General features: G+C 36.0%; 1 protein-coding gene across 2 annotated transcripts in view; it reads left to right on the top strand.

Moving 5' to 3' along the window:
• The window catches only part of Glut4EF (Glucose transporter 4 enhancer factor), a 293,098-nt gene that overhangs the window by 73,141 nt on the left and 194,756 nt on the right, over positions 1-25,201 (top strand). The window lies entirely within an intron of this gene.

The raw sequence follows: 25,201 nt of genomic DNA, 5'->3' as shown, positions 1-25,201 counted from the left end.
CATTTTTTTAATGAATGTCACAGGATTGGGTATCTTGCTAGGAAGTTCACCGATGTCTCAAAACTAGGCGAAAGATTTACTCTTTCGAGAAAGAGGTCTGGCGTTATGGTTCAACGGCAAAGCTTTGACTGACATTCAGTTTTAAAAAAGTATCCCGGGATTAGGGGTATCACGGAAATAGGCAACTTTATTGTACTTTCTTTGACAATGTACTGTATGTATTTTATATTCATGTAGACTACTGCGTGTTCAGTTCAAAATGTGTCATGGCTCGCTGTATGTCGTCATGTGGCTAGCCGATGAGCCTAGAGAATTCAATCTTCCTACACTCCCGCAGACGCGTATTACCTAAATGCGAGAGAAGTTGCCTAGCAAGTACGGCGTTAATTCTGAAGTACGCAGAGTCCGTGGATACCCACGGACTCTGGAAGTACGAGTACGTACCGATACGTGCGGTAACGCCGGTAGTGGCAGGAATGTGAATTGTTTGGAAACACGTACTGAGGTGAGTTTTTTTCTTACTGTCGGGATATGGCGAGAGGGTTAAGAAGATTACTTACGTATTTGTTGACATTAACTTGGACGGTCATTATGGACACGGAGCATTTGATTTGTGTTGTGGAATGTTGTGGAAGGTTGCGGTATGCAACGGATGATAACAAATATCCTGTGTACGACTTGCCCGCTCAAAACACAGTTCGAAAGAGGTTATGGTAGCACACAAACCGTACAGACCGCCATCTGTTACTACGACGTTCAAGTTATACCGTACACGTTCTCAAGTTCATATTGAACGCCTTGATTAATAGGCAACTTCTCTGACATAAAATCTGAAACTCGCTTCAAATCGCTGACTCACAACAGTGACGTCATGACACACTTTGAAATGAACACCCAGTATAATATAAAACCATAGATGCCTATCCAATATTTCCATGACTATTATGTAGAAAACCTCGAGACACATTAAATAGAGAATGGAGCGAAACGGACCGTGTGGAAAAACATTTACCATAGTAACATGAGTGACGCCAAAGCAAACTTTTCATGTCAAAACATTACAATTTTTCTCTTTTCTATTTTGAAAATATACGTTTCACGCCAAAAGTGGGCCTACTCTTTCTCAGTGGATTCTTCAAATCTCTTTTGAGGATTACATAATATTTATCACTCACAGTTTGTTTCTTGTAACACTCAATACTGTAAAACAATATCCCTCTTGCGTCAAAGAAGAGTATGAGCATGATTTAGCAGCAGAAATATGTATTGTATGCAAATATTTTTGGATGAAGAGACATTCGCCATGTTTTCAGACTGAAGATGTTGCTTCGTCTCAGTTTCAAAATATTTCATCCAACTCTCCTGGCATAATAGGCATAATGGTGCTGTTGTGGGAAAATGGATGAATCCAGAATTGTTGTTTTTTAGTCAACTGTCCGAAGACAGGTCTGAACCCCACAAGTGATGTCAACAAGGTACCACTTATGAGGCAACTAGGCCAGGAGATAATGGGGTAGGGTGGCTAGTTCCTTTCTCCCTCCATTGCATACATCGCCGACTATTTACATATTACACTAGTCAGACTTCAGATGCAGACAAACAATAAATGAGGCGTTCAGAGCTTTTAGTGGATCAAGTCCATGAGACGTAGTTTTGAGATAATAGAACTTAAAGTTGCTATAGTGGATTATCTAATTTCACTTGCAATAATTTGATTACTCCATTCTCAAATTCTAGATTTATAAAATATAAACAATTATGATGTTAATTGATGCAACGCTTTGGTGACTTGATCCACTATGGCTCAGAACATAGTGAGCCAAAAGTGACTGGTGTCACCTACCGGCGAATGCTTGGAATCAAGACTTGATCCGTTACTACTCGGAAAAGATCCAACTTCAGATAATCAGAAAATGAATTAAACTCAATTTATGAAAACTTGTGACTTGATCCACTTTAGCTCTGAACGCCTCGATTGTTCTTCCTCTGACACATATCGTCAAGTGAGATGTGCTACCTGATAATAGATGTACATCAGCTAGAACCTCAATCAGAGGATGAATCCAGAATATACTTCAAGATATCGCCAGATTTGTACGCATTTTCTTCTGTAATCTGCAGTGAGATTAAGTGATACCCAGTTTGCACCAACATGTCTCATTTTATGCCATTCGATGAGTCCTTTCTCTTGACACTCGAAGAACACACATTTCCAACATCGACAATCAGTAACTCCATATTTCCATGTGTACCTGCTGAACTAGGCTTACTGGTACGAAAATGTTCCTTCACATTCCTTTTTTTCTGCATTAAATATTTTCTTACTTTTTGAAAACGACAGCTAGCAAATTTTCATTGCACGCCTGGTTAATGAGATGAAGAGATTCTTAATTATTTTGCCCAAGTAAGGCACAGAATTAGGTTTCAGTAGCACAACTTTGGCGCTCCACTGATGAAATGCGTTATACCATTCTACACCGTGTCCCGCTTAGAAGGATCGAGAAATAAATGCTTACCATTTAAAATCGGATGAAGATATTGTTTTGATTTCCATCTGGCAAGATGCAGAAACTGTCCAAGTTTATGCACCAATGGTTTAAACACAGTTGCATGTTCATCCGCATGCGCACTAACATTTATCATGGAAACAAGCCTGGCGCCATTCAGTAGAACATTCCTTCATTGGATCATTCTTCTTCATCGAGGCGACAGTCACAGGGATTGTGTATCTGGACATGTTGCAGAACTTTTTTTTTTTTGTTGATCAACTCCTTCCAGAATCGGTTTTTCAGCAACATGGGGCTCCACCCCATTACTATGGAGCAGTGCATGGCTTCTTCAATGCAAATTTTCCCAGTAGGTTGATCGGAAGAGGAGAACTCTTGCCTGGCCACTTAAGTCAACCGACTTAACGCCCATTGACCTTCCTCTGGGGCTTTGTGGCAAGTGTTGTGTACCAACGTGATACAGTTGACACTTTGGAAAAACTGAGACAACGCATTAGCCTATAAATGCAGCTGCGCTTATCACTTCACAAATGCTACAGAACACTTGGCTGGAGGTTGAATACCGGTTATATGTCTGCAGAGCAACTCAAGATGCACACACGTCGAGTTGCACTGATCATTCTCCGAAACTCGGAGAGGTTTTACATCAAGTTATACAAACAGTTATAAAACCATTATTTATACAGGGACATCCTTTTATTTTTACTTCAATTTTTATTTCACCTGAGTTTTTTAATATACTTCATTCCCACCCCTTCTACTAATGAAGTTCAACCGTCCTCCACGCAGATCCAAGACCGCCTTACGGTCATAGTAAACGGTACGTTCCAAAAATATGTTCGCATTTTCCAGTGACGAAAGAGCTTTCAATATTGAATCATTTTCGCACAGGTACTGTCATCCATTTGCCTACGTCGTATTCCGGCTAGTGGCTGGACTGTCGTCTTAGCTCTTTTGTGAGAACATGAATTTATGTTAGGAATTGGACGTCTACATAATATTATACAACTGTTTAAAATAACTTAAATAAAAGGGCCTCGATAAGTAATTAACTGTCACGTGATTTCTTCCCTTTTTACGATCCTACGACATAACCACTTGGATGGACAGTAGATAGTATGTCTGAATAATTTTATCTTTTCGGATCGGGCAGAAGTGAAGATTGAATTTACAGTGCGTAAGGTACTCTTTATAGAGTAGGTACAGAGTTATTTCAACATGACTTACTAGTACAAAGGACGAAACTGGTAATTGGGATTAGGTACAATAGTCTATAGTGCGATAATATGCACATTAGAACTGAAGCCTGTATAGAAATGAACGGCAACCATTTTCAAAAATGTGTTTAAATATCCATATTTATTTATTTTTAAATTTAACTTCATTCTATATATTGTACGCTAATGTACTGTAGACAGTATAATATACACAACATAATGAATACGTCCACATGGACAGCTCAGTTCGTGAGTAAAATCACTCACTGTTAATACTGTACTGTATTTTGATTAAACAAAAACCTAATGAAAATGGTCAAACTCAAAATCGCGATATTTCCTAGTTTACGTAAATGGATGAACTCCTTTTCTTCCCTCCTATACTTAGTAAAGTGATTTGTTTGTATATTACGCCAGTATCATCGAACTCCAGTCATGGAAGGGGGTAGCAAACGGCGTTGATCCAAAGGTATAGCCAGGTTAATATTAAAAATGTTAGTAAAAATAAAATGATGTCCCTGTACTTTAAATTAGTACTTATTTCTCGATCCCTCTAAGTAGGATGCGGTGTAGAATGGTTGCATCATTGACAATTGACAATAGCTTAACTTTCGATCACAAATAATGTAAGTATACGTAAATACATGTGCTACTACTCTGTTTAAGTGATATTAATGTTTTAGTTTTTAATTCCTCATACTGTACTAGCGTTGCGGCCAGTCCAGAAATGTTTCAAACGACCCTATAGTTAGTTACGTTCATCTCACTTTTCTTTGATGCCAATGTTCGCTGAATGCAGGATCCGTGACGGGACATTTGTGCTTCCTTGTTATTCTAAAATAATGTATTAGTTTGATATCGTGTTATGCCATGCATTTGCTAATATTTGTATGTAGGCCTATACTTACAATAATATTTATCGTCATCGCACACAAATGCTGCAGATCATATGTAAAATTATATATCGTGTTCAGTAATTACTGAATTCGAGAAAGCATTAGGAAACAGTCATTAAACTAACGCATGGCTGACGGTAGAATTTTGTCAAACATGCTAACTATAAAACACGCTAATTGATGACCCTTGGACCTACGCCAGTAATGTTGTATTGTAATATCTATTGCACATGTTGGTTTCACTAGCGTCATTCTAATTTCACAAGTTGGCGCCCAGAAAATAACAAACATTCCTTGGTATTGAAGACATAAAGGAGTTATATGTTTTCGTCAAGAGACAGAATGTAGTGAAATAGGAAATAACGAAAATATGGGCGGTGTATGAGGCGGCTTAAGGAGGAGGAGGATACGTATAAAACGATATGGAACTATAACCTTGATAATAACAAGGGCATGTGTCTCGTCACGGTTTCTACATTTTTTTACCCCGATGTTACTGTAATTATTTTTTTCGGAATATGTATTATCTGTCTTTCTAGTGTTAAATTCTATGGTACCTGGTTAACATGTTTCGGTCTGTTATTGACTTTCTTCAGAACTGCATTGCTGACCTTCAATTATTAAGAAAGAATTGTCAATTATCAATTGTATTTCAGATTTGTCAATTCAATTTCAGATAGTATCAATTGTATTTCAGATTTGTTAGTTCACTTTCAGATAGTATCAATTGTATTTCAGATTTGTCAATTGTCAATTGTGAGGAAATCAAAAGGAGGATACAATGCTAACTCATTTAAAGGTTGTGTGATTGTAGCCTGTATATAATTTTGTTTGATTTTACTTTATTTATAGTTTGATTTTTCTATTATTTTATTTGTATTTCTGGCGGTGTGGAAGAGAAGGCCTAATGGCCTTAACTACACCAAAATAAATGAATAAATAAAAACAAATGTGTGTGTGTGTGTGTGTGTGTGTGTGTATATATATATATATATATATATATATATATATATATATATATATACTGTATATCTAAAAAAACAGTTGAACGTAAGGCACACGATGTCTTTTCGGTGCCTGATCTGCAGCTGTTTAAATTGAGTTAACTCTGGCAGGAATTTGGCTAAGAAGTTAATTAATTCGTGTTTGTGATGCTATGTAAAAATTCGTCTTTATGGTTGAGGAAAGCTTAGTGAACACAGTTATTCGTTTTGGTTGTCTATAGTTGGGTTTCCGAGATTTCCGAAAAACCTAACGACCAGTTTAATTAAAAATAGAAACAGAAAGGAAAACCCGGCAACGCCGAGTGATTTCAGCTAGTTAAGATATATTGATCATATGCGGAGACAAAGAGGAAGGCAGAAAATAGGAAAGATTGGAGAAAACTGGGTTTGCAGTGAAAAACCTGTCTTGGACAGAACACTATGAATGAATTAATTAATGAATAATGGACTAAATAGTAGGCTGTATCATTTTGGTAATCCTTGGGCAGCTATACTCATTGGATTTTCTCTCTCTTTAAAAAATATAAAAGAATAAAAGCTCTATTTCTTTGACATAATTTTTCTATGTTCCTTTTTACATAGACTGCTTCTGTTGTTAGGTAAGATCTGAATTATTGTTACTTTTGCCGTTGGTTCCAGCTTCCCCCCCCCCCCCCCCGGTATAGTATAAATTTCACCCGGACCGGCGGAAAAGATTTGAATTCAACAGTGATCCTGCAAGACTTTTGGTATAGGTTTCATTGAAATGTTGCGTTTCCAGATTGCATCCTGGTCTGGTGATGTTGATTTTGTGTTACTGACCTCGGATGTAAGAAACTTCGACCCCTTGTTCAGTGTCAATAACATAGTTTTAATGTCCTTACAATCTAGTCATGTTTGTTTACCTGACTGATAATATAATTATGACGATATCATGAATTCAACAGCTGACTGTTAGAACGACATGTTAGACGTGTATTCCGGTCGTTAAATGTTTATCGGACTCGTGCTTCTAATGGCATAAACAACGCGTCGTTGGCAGTCGTTATTATATTTTCTCTCTCTGGCTTCGTACTTTCGGGTGTTTGAACTTGCAACGAAGCTGATAAGCTATCATTCAATTCCCTTTCTTTTCAGTAAATAGTTTCGAGAACTTTTTTATATTACTTAGGTCATAATTCTTTCTTAATAATTGAAGGTCAGCAACGTTCGACCTTAACAGGTTTGTTGAAGGTTTCTGTGCATTTCGTTTAAAGGACAGGATATAACTTAATACACCAGGCGTAGATATCTACAAGCACCGTTTAAGTTTTATATTTAGACTTCAGGCTTTACAGTGTTCTTGTCTTCTTTTGTCGAATAGTTACCATGCTTGCTATTAGATTTGATGTTCACGGTTATGTGTAGGGAGCGGATTTTTATGTGCTAAAAAATTTAAATATATTTATTTTTTATGTGCTCAAAAGTACGAAAATATTTGCAAAAAATATATATTTTTTTAATATGACAAAAATACCTTACTTACCTTGAAAAAAAATGTTACTAGGTACTCACCAACCACACTTGAGTGCTAGTAGTTGGCCGAGAATTGCAGTGAACAACAAAGGTCATCACCAAATTCTCCATCACAAATGCATGCCGATTATCTCTGAATAACGTCAATTTCACCTACAGGCACATCCTCCAATACTTGAGCAACTTTACACATTTTTTTATATCCACTGTTTTTCCCAAACACATTCTGGAATTTGTCCCTTAGTACTTGTACTTCTGAACCTGGTAGCGAGTCTAGTTTAATTTCCACGGCACGCACCTCCCTGTTTCAGACAACAGGTTTTTGGATGTTTCGAGTTTTTTATGGTGTCACACAAAAAGCTTAGATTTGCTAATAGGAATGCCAAATCGTTTTTTAAACAACCATCTTTCAGTATATCTTGAAGGATATCGATTGACGAAGCCCGATAACAGGGAATCACAACAAGATATATTGTCTTACTTGATAGACATGAGCGAGAGACGAGAGATTTGTTTAAATTAAATAATGTTCATACCCGAGCTCTTATCTATTGTGTTTCACAAACCAAGTGTGGAATGAAATCATCTTCGGCAACAATAAACATTTCTAATTTTGTGTTACAAGATCTCTCCTTGTCCATGTTAATTTATTCTCTAATAATAACACTGATATGCTGCCTAGCAGTTCTCAGAACTTGAGGCGATACTATTACAAAAATGGATCACGGATACACCACACAGCGCTTAGAAACACGAAGCAACCAAGAATTCTTAAAAAGATAACGTACTTCTGAGTGATATAATTGATTTGTTTTTAAAATATTTAAAAGTTCTTGTAAAAAAATGATTTAAGTAAAAAAACTCCAAGATTTATGTGTTTATAATAGATTTCCTGAAAATATGTATTTACATAATGTTTTTGTGAAAATATGTGCTTTTATGTGAAATAAAATTCGGGTTTTAAACTTGAAACTTCATGTTCGGAATTTTTAACCTTGTTAATTGTGTTTTATCACACGCCAAAAGAATATTTAATTACATAGGAATCCGCTCCTTAGTTATGTGTATGCATTTGTGTGTTTGAATATGTGTATATACATGCGTTTGTGTACTGTATATGCAAGGCGGAGAGAGCACAGTTTCCTTGGGGGGACAAAGCAAAACCATAGAATCCCCGTATAACGGGGGTTATGGGGGACATCATGTACCTCCTCCCTCCGTTATAGCTTGACCGTGGTACAGTATATCGGAATATGATCATTTAATAAAGGTATTTTCGGGGGCATGTTTCTTACAGTGTTGCATCCACATCCGCAATGTTTCGGACCGAGTTGTATAGGGCTTGAACTGTATGTCTACTACAAATTTTAATAGGGTATAACTTCAAACAGTATCCCTCTTTTTCTCTCTCGTACAGAAACATATGTACATCAATAAAACTACGTAATAGTGCTAACAGAAACTTTTTTACATTAAGTTTACCTTTTTGAAGATGTCATATGAAATGTAAACTCTAATTATTTTATTTAATCTCGTCTTATGTTTGCACATTATACCGGGAATACTTTTCTTTTTTCTGCATTGTTGTGCAGTATGTTATTCATATTTCTCCAAGTGGCAGCCTGAACACTTGCAAACTTCTAACACATGAGTACAGGCTGTTACAAAAGAAACATTACAGTGCTTCCATTCCTCAAATGAGGTATAGAAATTGTGATACATTCAGAAATTTAAAATAAATATTATAGTCTAGACACATAATTTGAAGACATTAATACATCAATTTAAGCACAGAAACTTAATAATAAACAAAAGCAAAAAAGATTTTTTGAATTCAATATTTTCTAACGTTAATAGAAAAAAAAAGAGTTCAGACAAGTTTGGGGGGGCACTGCCCCCCCCATGCCCTCCCATAACTCCGCCTATGTGTATATGCACCTCTGTATGGCAGTGACATCATAAGACGGTAATTAATCACAGACTGAATGGATCCGAAATTTACTGGGAAACTGAAATATTCAAAATATTCGTCAAAAGTCTGTTCCATAGTCTCTTTGCTCGTTACAAATCTGACATCTGATCTGCCTGACATCTACTCTCTGTACATCTTAGTGCGATCTCCACAGGTAACTCTAGGCACGGCCGGATGGATAGTGTGTGATGACAGTGATTTGTATTAAAGCTGTGCATTTGTTCAAAATTATAGCACACAAACCTGTGAGAATTAATTATTAATTCTCCGTTTATCCAGTTTTGCAAATTAATGTAACAAAAATTTCTATCGTACATGTGATAGCGGTAATTATACGTGTAATGCAGAAATATATAAACTTGATCACAAGTTGAACACTATCTTTGCAGCTCGTTATTGTTGTCCTTGATACAACGTAATATATATGCGTGACACTCGAGATCTGGACTTGAAAAAAGATCAGGTTTTTGATAGTATGTGATATGATTTTACTCCTGTCAGAAAATCGATATAATGTTGTTTAGATTTAACAAACGGCCACTTGTATCTGTTTTTCTTATCCTGCCGACCTTGAAGAAATATAATCAATTTGTTAGAATGAAAATAGATTATTACAAACATTAATAAAGAGTAACCTTCGCGAAAGTTCCCAGCGCACATGGAGTAATTATTAAGCACATAGGCTTTCTTTCTCCATCAGCTTTATCTCCCCTTACACTACCGACATTCTCTGATTGAGGTTCTGGCTGATACGTACATCTATCAGGCAGTACATCTCACTTGACGGTATGTGTTAGAGGAAGAACAATAAACTATTGTTTGTATACACCTGTAATCTGATTAGTGTAATATGTAGCTAGTCGACGATGTATGCAATGCAAGAGGAAAGGAACTGGCCACCCTACTCAATTATCTCCTGGCTTAGTTGCCTTATAAGTGGTGCCGTGTTGATATCACTTGTGAAGGTAAGACCTGTCTTAGGACAGTTGACTAAACAACAACAATACTACCGACTTACAATCCAATGTGGTGTAGAGAAATACACTGCAGGTCTCCCTGGTCGTGTGATCAGGACGGTACAGGGTCACCTCTGAGACAACACAGGGTAACGCATGGCATGGGACTTACAGGCAGTCCTGTAGACGAAAGACAAATCTATTCCAATTTCATATAAGAATCAACACAATAATTATTGCGTTTTCATGTTTAACAGTCCTGGATATTTTCCGCATCAGAATTTGAAAACTTGTATTTCCGTGAATCCTCGAAATCGATTTTATTTTTGCACCACAACAATGTATAGATTCTCTTCATATTTCGAATAATGATAGTATAAAGACATTACAGTAAATGTCTGTCAACTTTCTGCGATATTGGCCAACATCGGTTCGAACCAACCAACGTAATGAATATAGTGGTCGCTGTGACAAATTACACAACAAAATGTTATTGCGTCAATATATGAGAAAAGTGATGCCGGCATTTTCTGCTCTAATCTACACTTTGCTTCATTTGTATGAATGTAGAAATCGACACCGCAAGTTCAGGGAATGTGACTGGCGACATTGCGATATTACAACTCGTGCGTGTTCTTTGAGTCTTCTGTTGAAATCTTTCGACACCTTTTAGAATTGAATACCTGTGCAATTAACATCGTAAATCCACAGATTGTCATGAGGAAAATTACTAAACAAAACAAGAAGAAATCCTTATTTCCTTAAGGCATTGAACTCTTGATAAAATTTGACGTTTTCTCTCTCTTTAGCTGTGGTATCAGCTAACTAGGACTCACGGTTTACGAGATGATTTTTTGTGGTCCACAGTGAAGAGAACTTAAAACATAAGAAATTCCATTTCCTTTTCAAAATGTTGGGCTGGACGCCCGGAATAATCCTATCCTGTGTTCGTCTTGTTCCAGACGTGTCATGGTGTTGAAATCCTAACTAGATAGAATTTTCTTTGCCGATTTATGTCAACTAAGTGCGAAGTACGATTAAAACATGAGGTTTAATACTGTTCAGAGAATCTAAATATAATTTTTATCACGATTTAAGAAACTCGTGGAGTACTTATCGGGTATTACTTCATGATGGATGATGGATCCACTGTATCTAGTACAGCCTTGAGCATAGAGGGGAAGTGAAATGGAAGGGAGAACCCTCCCGCCCATGTCCTTTTTGCTTACACCGCTTTAGAAACAATCACAAAGGAAGGCACTGTGCATCTGTGGTGGATTTTGGGGGACCAACGAGAGCCGGAAGTTCGTGTTATGATACCTGCCTTATACTATCCGTCATTGAGCAGTGCTTACCTTCCTGTCTGTTTGTTACGGACCAAAACATTACTGTCTCAGCCGGGGAAGATGGAGTGGGAATTATGAAGTAGTCTGCAGTGATTCGATTAGTACCCAGGCCTAATCTAGTATCTCCGTAAGCAATTGCTGTTTTCATAACATTTTAAATTGGTCATTGTAATGTTTTCTCGATTTTTAGCAACTCTCAGAGGAAAATATTTCCACTTTCGCTCTCGTACATTATTAATTTAAATAACCAATATTAGGATCACATGCTACGGGGAACTACGGCATGCAATGATTACGATGTCAAACCTACATTAAGACAGAATTCCACATTAGGAACAAACATCCACGTCATAAATCGGACCTGTTCACATTCCTACAGGATGCAGTCTTGGAATAAAACCCTGTTTATATCAAAATAATCAGCTTTTTGTTGAAGCCATTTGTTTGGCAATACTAATAATACTATCGGCAATCCTTTACATTTGAGAATCTACGAATGGCAATGCTGAATAAGGTTAAGTTCACGAAGTTGTAGTACAGTCTGTCATGTAATTTAACGTACATTTCAGAGAGTTTAACATGTCTAATAATATTCACTGACCTTGAGTTAAAATATGATATTAGTGCTAGTACTTACTAGCATTTATGAACTATTTTGAAGTGTTTTTTCTTTAGTTTTTATATCATATTATTAGAAATTTAAGGTCATTTTATAGGCCATTTTTCATTGATTTTAAGGTCATCAATTCCATAGCCCTATTTATAAGACCAAAAAATCCCGAATTCGATCCTTTATTGCAAAAAAAAAAAAAAAAAAAAAAATTCTCGCCATTCCGACATGTTCTTAAAATTGCCGTTTTCCTGATTAGGCTTAAAAGCCAGGGGACCGGGTTCAAATCCCGCTGAAAAACGTGGTCCAGACAATACAGGGATTTTGTCTGGGTACTGAGTTCTCCTCTGATATCCCAACAGTTCTCCCATCATCACCATTCATTACGAGTTCAACGTAGACCACTACTTGTGGTGCATTCTGAGTAGTCTCTGACGAACTAAGTAAGCTACTCTTTTCGGCGCTAGCGACATCCATGAGCACGCTCGTAGAGTCTGTGTGAATAACGATAAAAGTTACGGACCTTGCCATTGATGGGGAGGGGGCCTTAACAGCATCCAGTGAACCGATAAGTTACGATGTATTTAAATTCAAATCGTAACTTTTGGTCCAGATAAAGGTTGGAAAATAGTAGACAGCCGGGCTTATATAATATATATATATATATATATGTATATATATATATATGTATATATATATATATATATATATATATATATATATATATATATTAAAGAACATGAGGTTCAACAAGGAACAAAATTGATGTAAATCAAAGTTCAAACTAGCCAATCCTGAATTCGAATATATTTAAAATGTTGTCAAGTTTCTATTGCAACTCCTGCTCTAATAGGCCTAATATATGTAATATAAAATGAATGTGTAGAAGTATAACATGAAGATTTGTACTTTCTCATCTGAACCAGGTCTTATTATAGCCGTATTGCTTTAAGGTTGGAAATTGAGTGAACCACATTCTTTCTCATTCTCGTTCTGTGTGTCTTATAAATTGTAATAGGCCTAGATAATGGTTACAGAAGCCGAATAATCTCAAGAGATATAAGGTACACAAGTGATTATGATAATGGTTAAAGTTATAATAGCCTTCTCTCTTCGAGATTATTTAAGGGCTTTTCTATACCACGCGACACTGAAACTTCCAAGTTGCATTTTTCTAAGTTCTACAATGCAAGAATCTGTGACAAGTTAGGTTAGGTTAGGTTAGGTTAGGTTAGGTTAGGTTAGGTTAGTTTAGTTTAGTTTAGTTTGGGCTTTCTGTATGCCTTGCATATACGAATATGCGACAGACTAGGTTAGGTTAGTTAGACTTTAGGGTGCTATTCATAGACATTTCGCAGCACGCGCTACGAGCGTACTAAGCTAGCCCCGGCTATCGACTGGTTAGGCTACTTGTACAGAATTCAAATCATATCCCATCGCTAACACTGGTTTATGAATACGAAAAACACTGATCATCCACCGGAAACCCGAGCTAAAAATGTCTATGAATACGGCCCTTAGTGTGCTTTGCTTATACGAATTTATGACAGGTCAGGTTAGTTTAGGCTTATGTCTTGCATTTACTAAACGAAGTGAAATGTGCATTTCGCGTTCATTTTTAAATATTCTACCTCTTTATTTCATGTGTTAAATAATAATTTCTAAGTTACGTACACAAATCAATTCTTTCCATTTTTTTTTTGTCATTTTGTAATATTACGTTTTCAAGTCAACTGACGTTCTATATGAGTTTTTCACATTCAAAACTACCTTCCCTCTGAAAACTAGACCATGTTTCTACTTTTTTCGTCAAAAAGACTTGAGTGTCGCGTGCTATAGAAAACCATAGTTAATACCCAAGATTCAATGGTAACGTTTTACGCTCATCTATTGCTTGAATTTTTATCTCATGAATTGTAACGCTATTCTATAACAGACTTTTGATATTAATGCGGAAAATTTCTATGAGACTTAAGATTAACTGATGTTTTTCATTTGGTACTAGCTTGTTGCAGAACCTCCAATTCGGAGGTTTAACCTCCTGAGTCCTGAGATATTTGTTTTATTTTTAAAGTTCAGTATAATTCTACACTTCAAAAGAAAGTCATTAACATGAGGAAAAATGCGGAAACATTCTGAAGGTTACAGTCAGGACACGGCTGCAGGTATATTATACTATATTTCGGATCTCTGTACATACATCTTATATCATAATCATGTATGAAGTATGTATAGTATACTGTTCTCTCTGGACTCAGGAGGCTAAACATTAACTTGGGTTTGCTTTTTCTGCAGTTAACGAGCTCTTTTTATCTTTGAAATTCAATTCATATAATAATAATAATAATAATAATAATAATAATAATAATAATAATAATAATACTTACTGGCTTTTAAGGAACCCGGAGGTTCATTGCCGCCCTCACATTGGTCCCTATCCTGAGCAAGATTAATCCAGTCTCTATCATCATATCCCACCTCCCTCAAATCAATTTTAATATTATCTTCCCATCTACGTCTCGGTCTCCCCAAAGGTCTTTTTCCCTCCAGCCTCCCAACTAACAAATAATAATAATAATGATAATAATAATAATAATAATAATAATAATAATAATAATAATAATAATAATAATAATAATAATCTCTCAAGGATGGACTTCTTTGTCTGCGTTCCATTTCCGCGCTTGTGAGGATCTGAACAATACTCTTGAGTATTGAGAAGCAGCACGACTTCCTGTCCAACAGTTAAGCCAGCACATCCACATTTCTCTTTCGGATGTCGAACCGAGGACCGCTGTAATTGTAGCTGTTATCAAACTAATGAACAATATGCATGTATGCTTTCCAAAGAGTAGCCAATTTTAAGTATAATTCTTTGGTGCGCGGTAAAAATGACGTAAGTTTAAAATGACTTGTGAATTATGACCTCTGTGTGAATATAAAAAATGCACTTCTTCAGATGATGTCTATTCTCTTTTATAATGTTGTAGATTGTAGAGCTTTAGATTTCCAGCTCATCGTAATGCTTTTGTACCTTCATTCTAGGTTTGCTTTTCCGCTATTCTACAGTAAACTTGCAATTCGCGTCTTATGTCCTTTTCTACCGCGCAAAAAAATATATCAAACTGTGTTGAAGCAACAAAATCCTTCTCTACCGGCACAACTGATAACGAACAGTTGGAATTGACATTGAAGTATATTCCCTGGTAATGACGTATGTTTTTGCGTTGCAGACTCTTAAGCGTAGCAAATAACATCAGCGATATTCTTTTGTTTGTTGCCTGGAAACAAACAAAAGAATGGATGTCATCTGAAAATATGTTTTGACGAAGGTCTCATCTATGCATGTAAAAGCCCTGTTTTATTGTTCACATCTGTTCAATTTATGAATGGAAGTTTGAGCATTCGATCTCTCGAAATTCTATTTTTATTAATTAAAACAGTAAGTTATGTTCTATTTGAACACCATCATTGAAGTTTAAATTTGTTACAAATTTTAGTTCTAAAGTGAAATTCATTTCCCAACCAAACGATCTGAGGTTCGATTCTCGGCGTGGTTAATGGAAGAAATTAATCTTCAATTCACAGGGTTTGTTCGTTGTCTTGTAATTGTCCTGTGATGTCTGAGCGGTGTCCGTGCGTTATGGCGATCGCATGTTCAGGGATTACCGCATTTTTTAGAGATGTTTAATGTGCGATCCAATGAATCTCCCACCCTACCGGCAGTGGTGTCTAATACAGGGGAGGTTAAGCAGAATAAAAAAATTAAGAAAGGAAAGAAAGAAGTAAGGAAGAAAATATGGAATAGTTCTTAACACGTTTTAATTATTATTGGAGATGTATATTTATCTGTTTATATTGTTGAAGTAACCTTTCCTACTTCCCTTTGACTGATTTACTTTCAGCCCTTATTTTGTTTGCCATATTAGATATTTTGACTTAATTACAATGTGATACTATATTGGACAAGATCTTCTATATAGCAAAATAGATAGAGTGAAGCTGAGGTTTCTCTATGTTCCACACCCGAGTATAGATTTATAGGTAGTAAAGATTAACTTACGAATTCGAGACTGCTCTAAGCATCCGGCGTTGCCCGGGTTTTCCTTTTTGCTTCTGACTTAAGGAAATCTCGGCAACTCAACTATAGAAAATCAAAACGAATTACTTTATTTACTAAGCTTTCCTTGTCCCTAAAGATGAATCTTTACATAGCATCACTTACATGAATTAATGACCTTCTTGGCCATAACGCCTTCTAAGATTAACATAATTAAAACAGCTGAAGATCAGGCACCGAAAAAAAAAAGATGTCATGTACCTTACTGTTTTTGTTTTTAATTAGCTTTGTTTTGTAGTTTAGCCTAGTTAAACAAAAACATCCCCTCTGTCCCTTTCCATCCGTTTAGCATAGACACAATGTTCTACATTGATCTAAAGCTGTGCTGACAAATTTAATGTAATTTCCTGTCTAAGTGTGCTTTCGCTTGACGTTTAAAGACAATTTACGATAAATAGGGAATTCTCTTGTTCTCAGTGTGAACTCCTTGGGGTATCATGGTGAGTTAAAATTTACCTTTTCATCGGTCGTATCAAAGAATCAATATGTAAATTATATATATATATATATATATATATATATATATATATATATAAAATAGGATTGGAGAATTTTGTACCCCTTGCCCGCTTTACTCCCGCTTATGTCATACTCGGTTTCTTAAATATGACTTGAAAAATGACGCCTTACAAATACTCGTACATAATACTGTATAATAATTATGTCATTTTTATTTTATGTACAGAATACGGTATAATCATTGTTTAAAATTAAAATATTACAAGTTGTACGCAATCTACCGGTACCTGTTACTGTATCTACGAGTATTAAGTATGACTGTTTAAAATTAAAAGATTACAAGTTGTACGCAATCTACCGGTACTTATAACTGTATCTACGAGTATTAAGTATGACTGTTTAAAATTGAAAGATTACAAGTTGTACGCAGTCTACCGGTACCTATTTCTGTATCTACGAGTATTAAGTATGACTGTTTAAAATTGAAAGATTACAAGTTGTACGCAGTCTACCGGTACCTATTTCTGTATCTACGAGTATTAAGTATGACTGTTTAAAATTAAAAGATTACAAGTTGTACGCAATCTATCGGTACTTATTACTGTATCTACGAGTGTTAAGTATGACTGTTTAAAATTAAAAGATAACAAGTTGTACGCAATCAACCGGTACCTATTCTGTAGCTACGAGTATTAAGTATGACTGTTTAAAATTAAAGTGTAAAGAATAGGTCTATATTATCATATTTAATAGTAAATGTTGGGAATAAAAGACAGCATAAAGAGCAATTTATAAACTGTATATATTTCATTGCCTAAAAACTAATTTAAATATAAGGCATATTTACCTCAAACTCGTTGTAATCAAGGTTCCACCACAGTCTAGTTATCTAGTATACAGTGACGAAGCTCAATACGTAGGGAATATACATCCATAGGTAGTTGGTTACCACTAGGATCGCTACTATCGGCTCATCACAGGCAATGCGAAATAGTACCGACAGAGTCTATTGTTCCTAGTAATCTCATCAACTTAAGATTCGTGACTGTACAGTATATACTAGACTGTGGTTCTACTCTCAACTTTTTGTTTACGTTTATTATTCACATCGTAGTTCAATTGCAAGAGTATTTACTACTCTGTTTCTGAATATCGAGACAAAACTCAATCGTGGTCTGCAACAGACTTGCAACTAATAGCAACTGTGCCTACTGAAGTGCCTAATCCCATTGTTTTTACATTTATCCTTAATCAATGTTGGTTTTACCGTATACTCGTATTATCTTGCAATGCTGTGATCGTAGCGCTTCTTTATGCTATTTTTATGTGTTCACGAATATTGGATTTACAATTTACCATTCGAATTACAAATTAAATTTTCATGTTTTGTGTCACAATAGCCTTTTTAAATTCCTAGGACGTTACGGAAATAATGTACAGTTTATATTCTTATTATCTCTGAACACCGCCTGTGGTCCACATCTTTAGAGTAACGGTTAGCGCGTCTGGCCGCGAAACCAGGTGGCCCGGGTTCGATTCCCGTTAGGGGCAAATTACCTGGTTGATGTTTTTTCCAGGATTTTCCTTCAACCCAATTTGAGCAAATTCTGGGTAATTATCGGTGCTGGACCCCGGACTCATTTCACCTTCATCTCATTCATACGCTAAAAAAACCTAAGATAACGATAAAGCGTCGTAAAATAACCAACTAAAAAAATACCGCCTGTGATCGAAAGAATCTTTAACAAATAATGTGAGGCCTGTATACTTCTATGGTGTTAATGAATAATTGCAATAAAATTATTATGCTATTGTCTTTAAATAATATTAATTTATAATTCAAAATTGACGTCATTGAAAGATGTGTAATTGCAGCTAAGAGGATTGTTAAGTAGAGAATCTGAATGACAATTATCAGTTTATCATTTGGGAGCAATATTTATAGTTTAAAAATTGTCGGTATGTTACATTAAATGTTTCAATTTCTCTTAATAACGTATATCGTTCGAATAATTAGCTCCCATCAGCTGACTACGCTAAGGTTTGCTGAGTAACCAGATTTGGAGTAGACAACCCCGGTCGTTCCTAGACCAACCTTGTCTGTGCGGCGATCGCGTAAATACTATGGAATGATGAATTGAAATAGGATGGAATGATGTTACCTAACGAGCTTCCAAACTGGGAGAACCCCGAGAAAAACCCCAACTTCAACCTGTCTGCCACACGTGTCATTCATTCATTCATTCATTCATTCATTCATTGTTCTGCCCAAGGGCAGGTCTTTCACTGCAAACCCAGCTTTCTCCAGTCTTTCCTATTTTATGGCTTCCTCTTTGCTTCCTCATATGATCCATATATCTTAATGTCTATCATCCGATACCTTCTTCTACCCCGAACTCTTCTCCCGTTCACCCTTCCTTCCAGTGCATCCTTCAGTAGGCAGTTTCTTCTCAGCCAGTGACCCAACCAATTCCTTCTCCTCTTCCCGATCAGTTTCAGCATCATTTTTTCTTCACCCACTCTTTCCAACACAGGTTCATTACTTATTCTGTCTGTACACTTCACACGTTCCATTCTTCTCCATATCCACATTTCAAATGCTTCTATTTGCTTCTCTTCACTTCGTCGTAATGTTCATGTTTCTGCCCCATACAATGCCACATTCCATACAAAGCACTTCACTGGTCTCCTTCTTACTTCTTTTTCCAGAGGTCCGCAGGAAATGCTCCTTTTTCTATTAAAAGCTTCCTTTGGCTATTGCTATCCTCTTTTTGATTTCCTGGCTGCAGCTCATGTTACTGCTTATATTACACCCCAAGTATTTGAAGCTGTCCACTTACTCTACTGTCTCATTTAGAATTCGAAAGTTTATCTTCTTTATTTTTCTTCCTATGACCATGCTCACGTGTCACTGTGGATTTTTTAATTAAAAATCCCAGACCTCGCCGGCACTCATGTCCGAACCACCTGCGTGACAGCTAATTCTCTAGACCACGCAGCCAACGCAGGGACATGTTTTGTTGCTAATGCACTGAGAGTAGCTGTATGTTACAGCTGTGGTACAGACAGTTTGAATTCTTCAAGTGTGACGACTGGTGAAAGTTAGATATCAGTTTGGAAATCGGTTTTGACGCACCGGGAGATCGCGTAACACATCGTGACTGTGTCGGGACGTGAAATATTTGTTAAAAAATGTGTAAAATGTGTGTAATTATGTTCCATTGAGGAATTTTTAAATTATGAAATGAGGTACCGGTACTCAGTGTTACTGAATATTTTCTTCCTCTTGAAGAATCTTCACACTCCTGGTAGTTTAAGTATCCTAAGTCCATACTGGACCTTTTTTCCTACCTGATACTGAACAAATACGATGGCACTTCCATGATTTGGTGTGAGCACGGCTTTAGTCCTCGTATTGTATTATTTAAGAATATTAACTTAAATTTTAGTATCTCTAATTGTATGGAATAAAAATAACTGTGGATATGACGATTAACTTTGTACTGCTGTTTTAATATCTAATTGAGGCAGGAATTCATTTACCATTGCAACTTGAAAAAATTGTGAGACCTATTCACTCTCTTATCTAATAATATCGAAGGTTCTTTTCGTTGGAAAGTAGAGCAACCGCCACTTATTTTTGGCCCGGCGGCAGCAGTCAGCTGACGGCTTCTTAGAAGAAACCAGACTTTGATCTTGGAGAAATCTTATGAGGCTTTCCGTCGATAAAATGACAGTGGGACATGTTTCTTCCGAGTACTTAGACTTCTCTGCCACTCACTGAACCACGGAGCGCACTTCGGTAACCACTGATCTATGGGTATAATAAATAAAATTGCAATTGCAATACCTCTAGGGTAATAGCTCCTAATTTGTTAGGAATTGATCGTAAAATTGCATATGCAAATAAGAAATGTCATTCTATGTACTAAGGTTATTTGCTCGATATTGGGTTACCATCCATCCGGCAAAAGGAGGACATGTCCTCTTTTTTAATAATTTTATCCTGTCCGGCAGGCATTGAAAAAAAAATTGGAAATCTCCGGCATTTCGCATTTCAACTAGAATTAATATGAATATTAAATCATTTGCGATATTATGCATAGAAATCTAAACAAATGGGAAAACCTATGAAAGAATTAAACTGCTTTCAATGATTGAAGCTGGAGCACATAAAAAAAAACATAAAATATGATGAACTATTGACATGCATTGAATTCTTACACTCTAAAAATGTCACTATTCATGATTCTAAGCTCCTTTATCAATTTTATTCTGCAATGTACAAAGATATGCCAATCAAGTTAATTTGGACAAATATTTAAGTTTAGATAAACAATGGTGCAAATTCTTCAATTCCAATAGTTCTGCGAGCACTGAAACTTTCTCATAACTCTTATAAATATGTCAATTCTATTTATTTATCTCAAGTCACAATGGAAGTGCTGAGAGAGTATTTTCCTTAATATCTGCTCAATTGACAAAAGAACGAAATTGCATTCTAACGGAGACAGTCAGAGGTACCATCATAGTGAAATATAATTTCAAGGACATGTCCTGTGAACAGTTCCATAGTTATTTGTTACAAGATATAAGTTTGTCTCTTCAGGCTCTTGTGCACAAAGTGGGCTACACCGATAAGTAGGATACAGATGTAATAGGTACTGATCCTGCAACTAGTGAGAAAACTAACTAAGGTGAGCCATTGTTTTTATCTTTAATTTTGTTCATACCAATTTTTAAAAAGTCCTCCTTTTTTCAGCAATGTCCTCTTATTTTAGATTCCATATCCTCCTATAGAATCTCTTCACATGGTAACCCTAGCTGGATATATGTTTACAGTGAGACCCTCTCATGTGAGCATTTGCGGAAATGAAACTGCGGAAAAAGTAATGCGAGTAAAAAAAGAAAGCATACATATGAAACCAAATGAAAATAAATTAACATATCGATATTCATAAATAAATTCAACATTAATATTAAAGCCAAAAAGTGAAAAACTCCACCTTTACACACCTGGTACAAAACAAAAATATTCTGGATAATCAATAACGACAACATTAAATAAACAAGAACAGCGATATTACGACTCATAACAAGCCATCTAAAATATTTAAAATAAATTAGTTCAGAGTATATTTCCGATATGCTCAAAATGTAATCTAGAAGAGGCAACAGCAGAACATGTAGGACTGCATTAGATCAACTGTTCAGTAACAGACCTTTGAACAAAACCTTCATAAGTTTTTAATAAATGGAGAAGAATGCCGGTACGTACATGCTTTGAATAACGATAACAGAAGCAGCAGCAACATCTAATCGTCTAAGCATAACCTTTGTTTAAGGAGTGTTAAATAAAGAAGTGAAATAAAAATTATCATCTTATCGCCTTTAATAGCTTTTGTAGTTTGAGCCCAGAGACATAATGTATAAAACTCACAATTGTAATATTCATCGTATCGTCTCTGATTAACCTTTATCATATAAATAATTGGTTACAATAAAATTATTATCTTTGTCTCTGATTACCGTCCATGGTATGAAAGGAACGCTCAACAAAGAACTGAAATTACACGTATCATCTTATTCTCCACAAATAGTTTCCAGAGTGTAACAAGGACTTTAATAATAAATTAGCAGTTATCATTCTCTTCCTACTGCTCCAAAGCTCATGATATCTAATCTCTGTGCATCTATCTGTTTTTAAGTTACTGAACAATTGGTATTGCACCAGAAATTTTGTGGTTCGTTTATTTTTGTATAAATTATGATCATTTGTTGCAGTTAATTGTTTCTTCGTAGTTTGAGTACTGTAGAACTTTGTGTTTATATAGTTTTTGTTTTGATGAATGTGTATACTGTGTGTATTATGAAACAAGTTCATAACGTTATACTCGTACTTTATTGCATGAGTCAGTGTTTAGGAAACGAGCGGTAATTTTGACGAGTGCAATAACTGTATAGCATTATAAACGTGTTTCATATGCTATTTTATTGTACGACAGCATTATGAAACAATTAATAAAGAAATAAGACATTGCATTTGTAATGATTTACATAATACAGGGTCTTTCATAAGTAACGAGTCTATCAAAAAATTAATTATTTTGGATAATTTTTTTAAATGATGTTAAACCTCACGAGAAAGAACCCTTCCCGGCGCCGTACAGTCGATTTGGAAACAAACACCCCCTCCCCTCGCCGCCAGAGCTATTAAACGAAAGAATGGTTAGTGTTTTAAACCATTATTAAAACAAATGTAAAAACAGTTTCATTTGTTGACAAATTATAGTGTACAATTTTCAAAATGTCTTTCATTCTGCTCAATGCACAAATGTAAGCGATGTAACAACTCTTCATGGACTCTGGTAAGCATGTCAGGCGTAACCATTTTTATCGTGTCTTCAGTTCGTTCCACTAATTGAGGAATGGTGCGTGACTTAGTCGCATAGGCACGATCATTGATGAATCCCCAGAAAAACAAGTCCATAGGAGTCAAATCAAGTGATCGCGGAGGCCAACGGATTGGGCTTGTGCTACCGATCCATCTGCCTGGAAACACTTCGTCTACGGAATAAACGCTTAATTTGAGCGACACTGTTTCCAAATTCAAACCAGGCAGCAATTTTTCTCTTTTGCAATAACGTTAAGCTGCTGCGTGGCATTTTATCATTCCAATCTATCACAACAATAATGTGTATAGGCATGGCCGTGTGCCATTATCCTTGGCGTATAGAAGGCCATGCTCCAGGTCATTTTTGGTCCTTCGCATATAGAAGGCCATGCTCCAGGTCATTTTAAGTTGGCATCAAATGCACATTACACACAGTAGCTCTCTCTGGCGGCGGAGGGAGGGGGTGTTTGTTTCCAAATCGACTGTACGGCACCGGGAAGGGTTTTTTTTCTCGTGAGGATGAACATCATTTCAAAAAATTACCGAAAATAGTTGATTTTTCGATAGACTCGTTACTTATGAAAGAATCTGTAGTTTGATATCATGCTCTATGAAGAAAGTTAATATTATGAAACAATTTGCCGTGCAGTAATATTTAATACATCATTTTTGTCATAGCAACAAGTAATGTCATAATATGAAGTCATGACGTTTTAGTTCACTTGCTGTAAGAACTTTGAAACGTTGGAATTGTAAGATTACTCCTAATGTTGTAAAGATAATCATAGCAAGTTGGTACCGGTAATTTGCTTTCATTGCTAATACCATGCTATAAAACTCAGTGCAAAGATAACGCATTTTCATTTGGACGGGTAAAAATTCGAACATATTCTTGAACATCTCTCTCTGCATGTGTATGACACTGAGTGAGACAGGGGGAAACTAATAAATAGACATCGCATCCGTGGGTAGCATAGGCGGGGAGAGATCAGTTTCCTTGGGGTGTCAAAGCAAAACCATAGAATCCCGATATAAGAAGGTTATGGGGACATTATTTACCTTCTCTCCCCGTTATAGCTTGACCGTGATACAGTATATCTGAATATGATCATTTATTTCAATAAAGTTTTTTTTTTTTTGGGGGGGGGGCATATTTCTTACAGTGTCACATCCATATCCGCGATGTTTCGGACCAAGTTGTATAGGCTAGAACTGTAGGTAAACTACAAATTATAATAGGGTATAACTTAAAACAATCTCCCTATTTTTCTCTGTCATACACAAAACACATGTGTATATATAGTATCAAGAACACTACATAACAGTGCTAACAGAAACTTTTTTATCTGAAGCTTACCTTCCTGAAGATATCATATGAAATGTAAATTCTAATTATTTTAATTAATCTCTCGTCTTTAAGTTTACACATTATATCGGGATCACTTTTCTTTTTTCTGCGTTGTTGTGCAGTATGTTATTTATATTTCTCCGAAGGTCTGAACACCTGCAGACTTCTAACACATGAGTGTAGGCTGTTAGAAAAGAAACATTACAGTGCTTTCATTCCTCAAATGAGGTATAGAAATTCTTATACATTCAGAAATTTAAAATAAATATTATAGTCCAGACACATGATCTGAAGACATTAATTCATCAATTTAAGTACAGAAACTTAATCATAACAAAAAGCAAGAACATATTTTGAATTCAATATTTTGGAATGTTAAAAAAAAAAAAAAAAAAAATCAGGCAAGTTTGGGGGGGGGGGCAGTGCCACCCCATGTTCCCCCCATCACTCCACCTATGGTGGGTTGTACTTGTACGTCAATTGTAGTACTACATCTTTGCATATCTTTAATTTGTGATGGTAATAGTGAATGGAGATGCATCAGAGAAAATATGAAAATCCCGAAAAAAAAAAAACTTGCACCTGCATCATCTTTATCACTACATAATACAATTTACGATTGTGGCGCCGATATCCATTCTGACCGTTCGGCTAACTGTGCTCTGGAAACGCACCTGGTATTTTAATAGAAGTAGATTAGGCACTGTAGTGTATCGATATGAAATACTGATTCAACAAGCGAATCGTAGGTGAGAGTTGTTGCGAGTGAAGGTAATGTTAAGAGGGGGGAAGGTTTCGACAGCTGTTCTATTACAATATACGATCGTGACGTCACAACAAGGCAAAGTTGCAACAAGTGAAGGCAGTCAACTTCTAGT

Source organism: Periplaneta americana, chromosome 14 (assembly GCF_040183065.1).
Source record: "Periplaneta americana isolate PAMFEO1 chromosome 14, P.americana_PAMFEO1_priV1, whole genome shotgun sequence".
Taxonomy (NCBI): domain Eukaryota; kingdom Metazoa; phylum Arthropoda; class Insecta; order Blattodea; family Blattidae; genus Periplaneta; species Periplaneta americana.
Note: the sequence above shows the minus strand (reverse complement) of the source record. Positions and strands in the feature narration are given on the sequence as shown.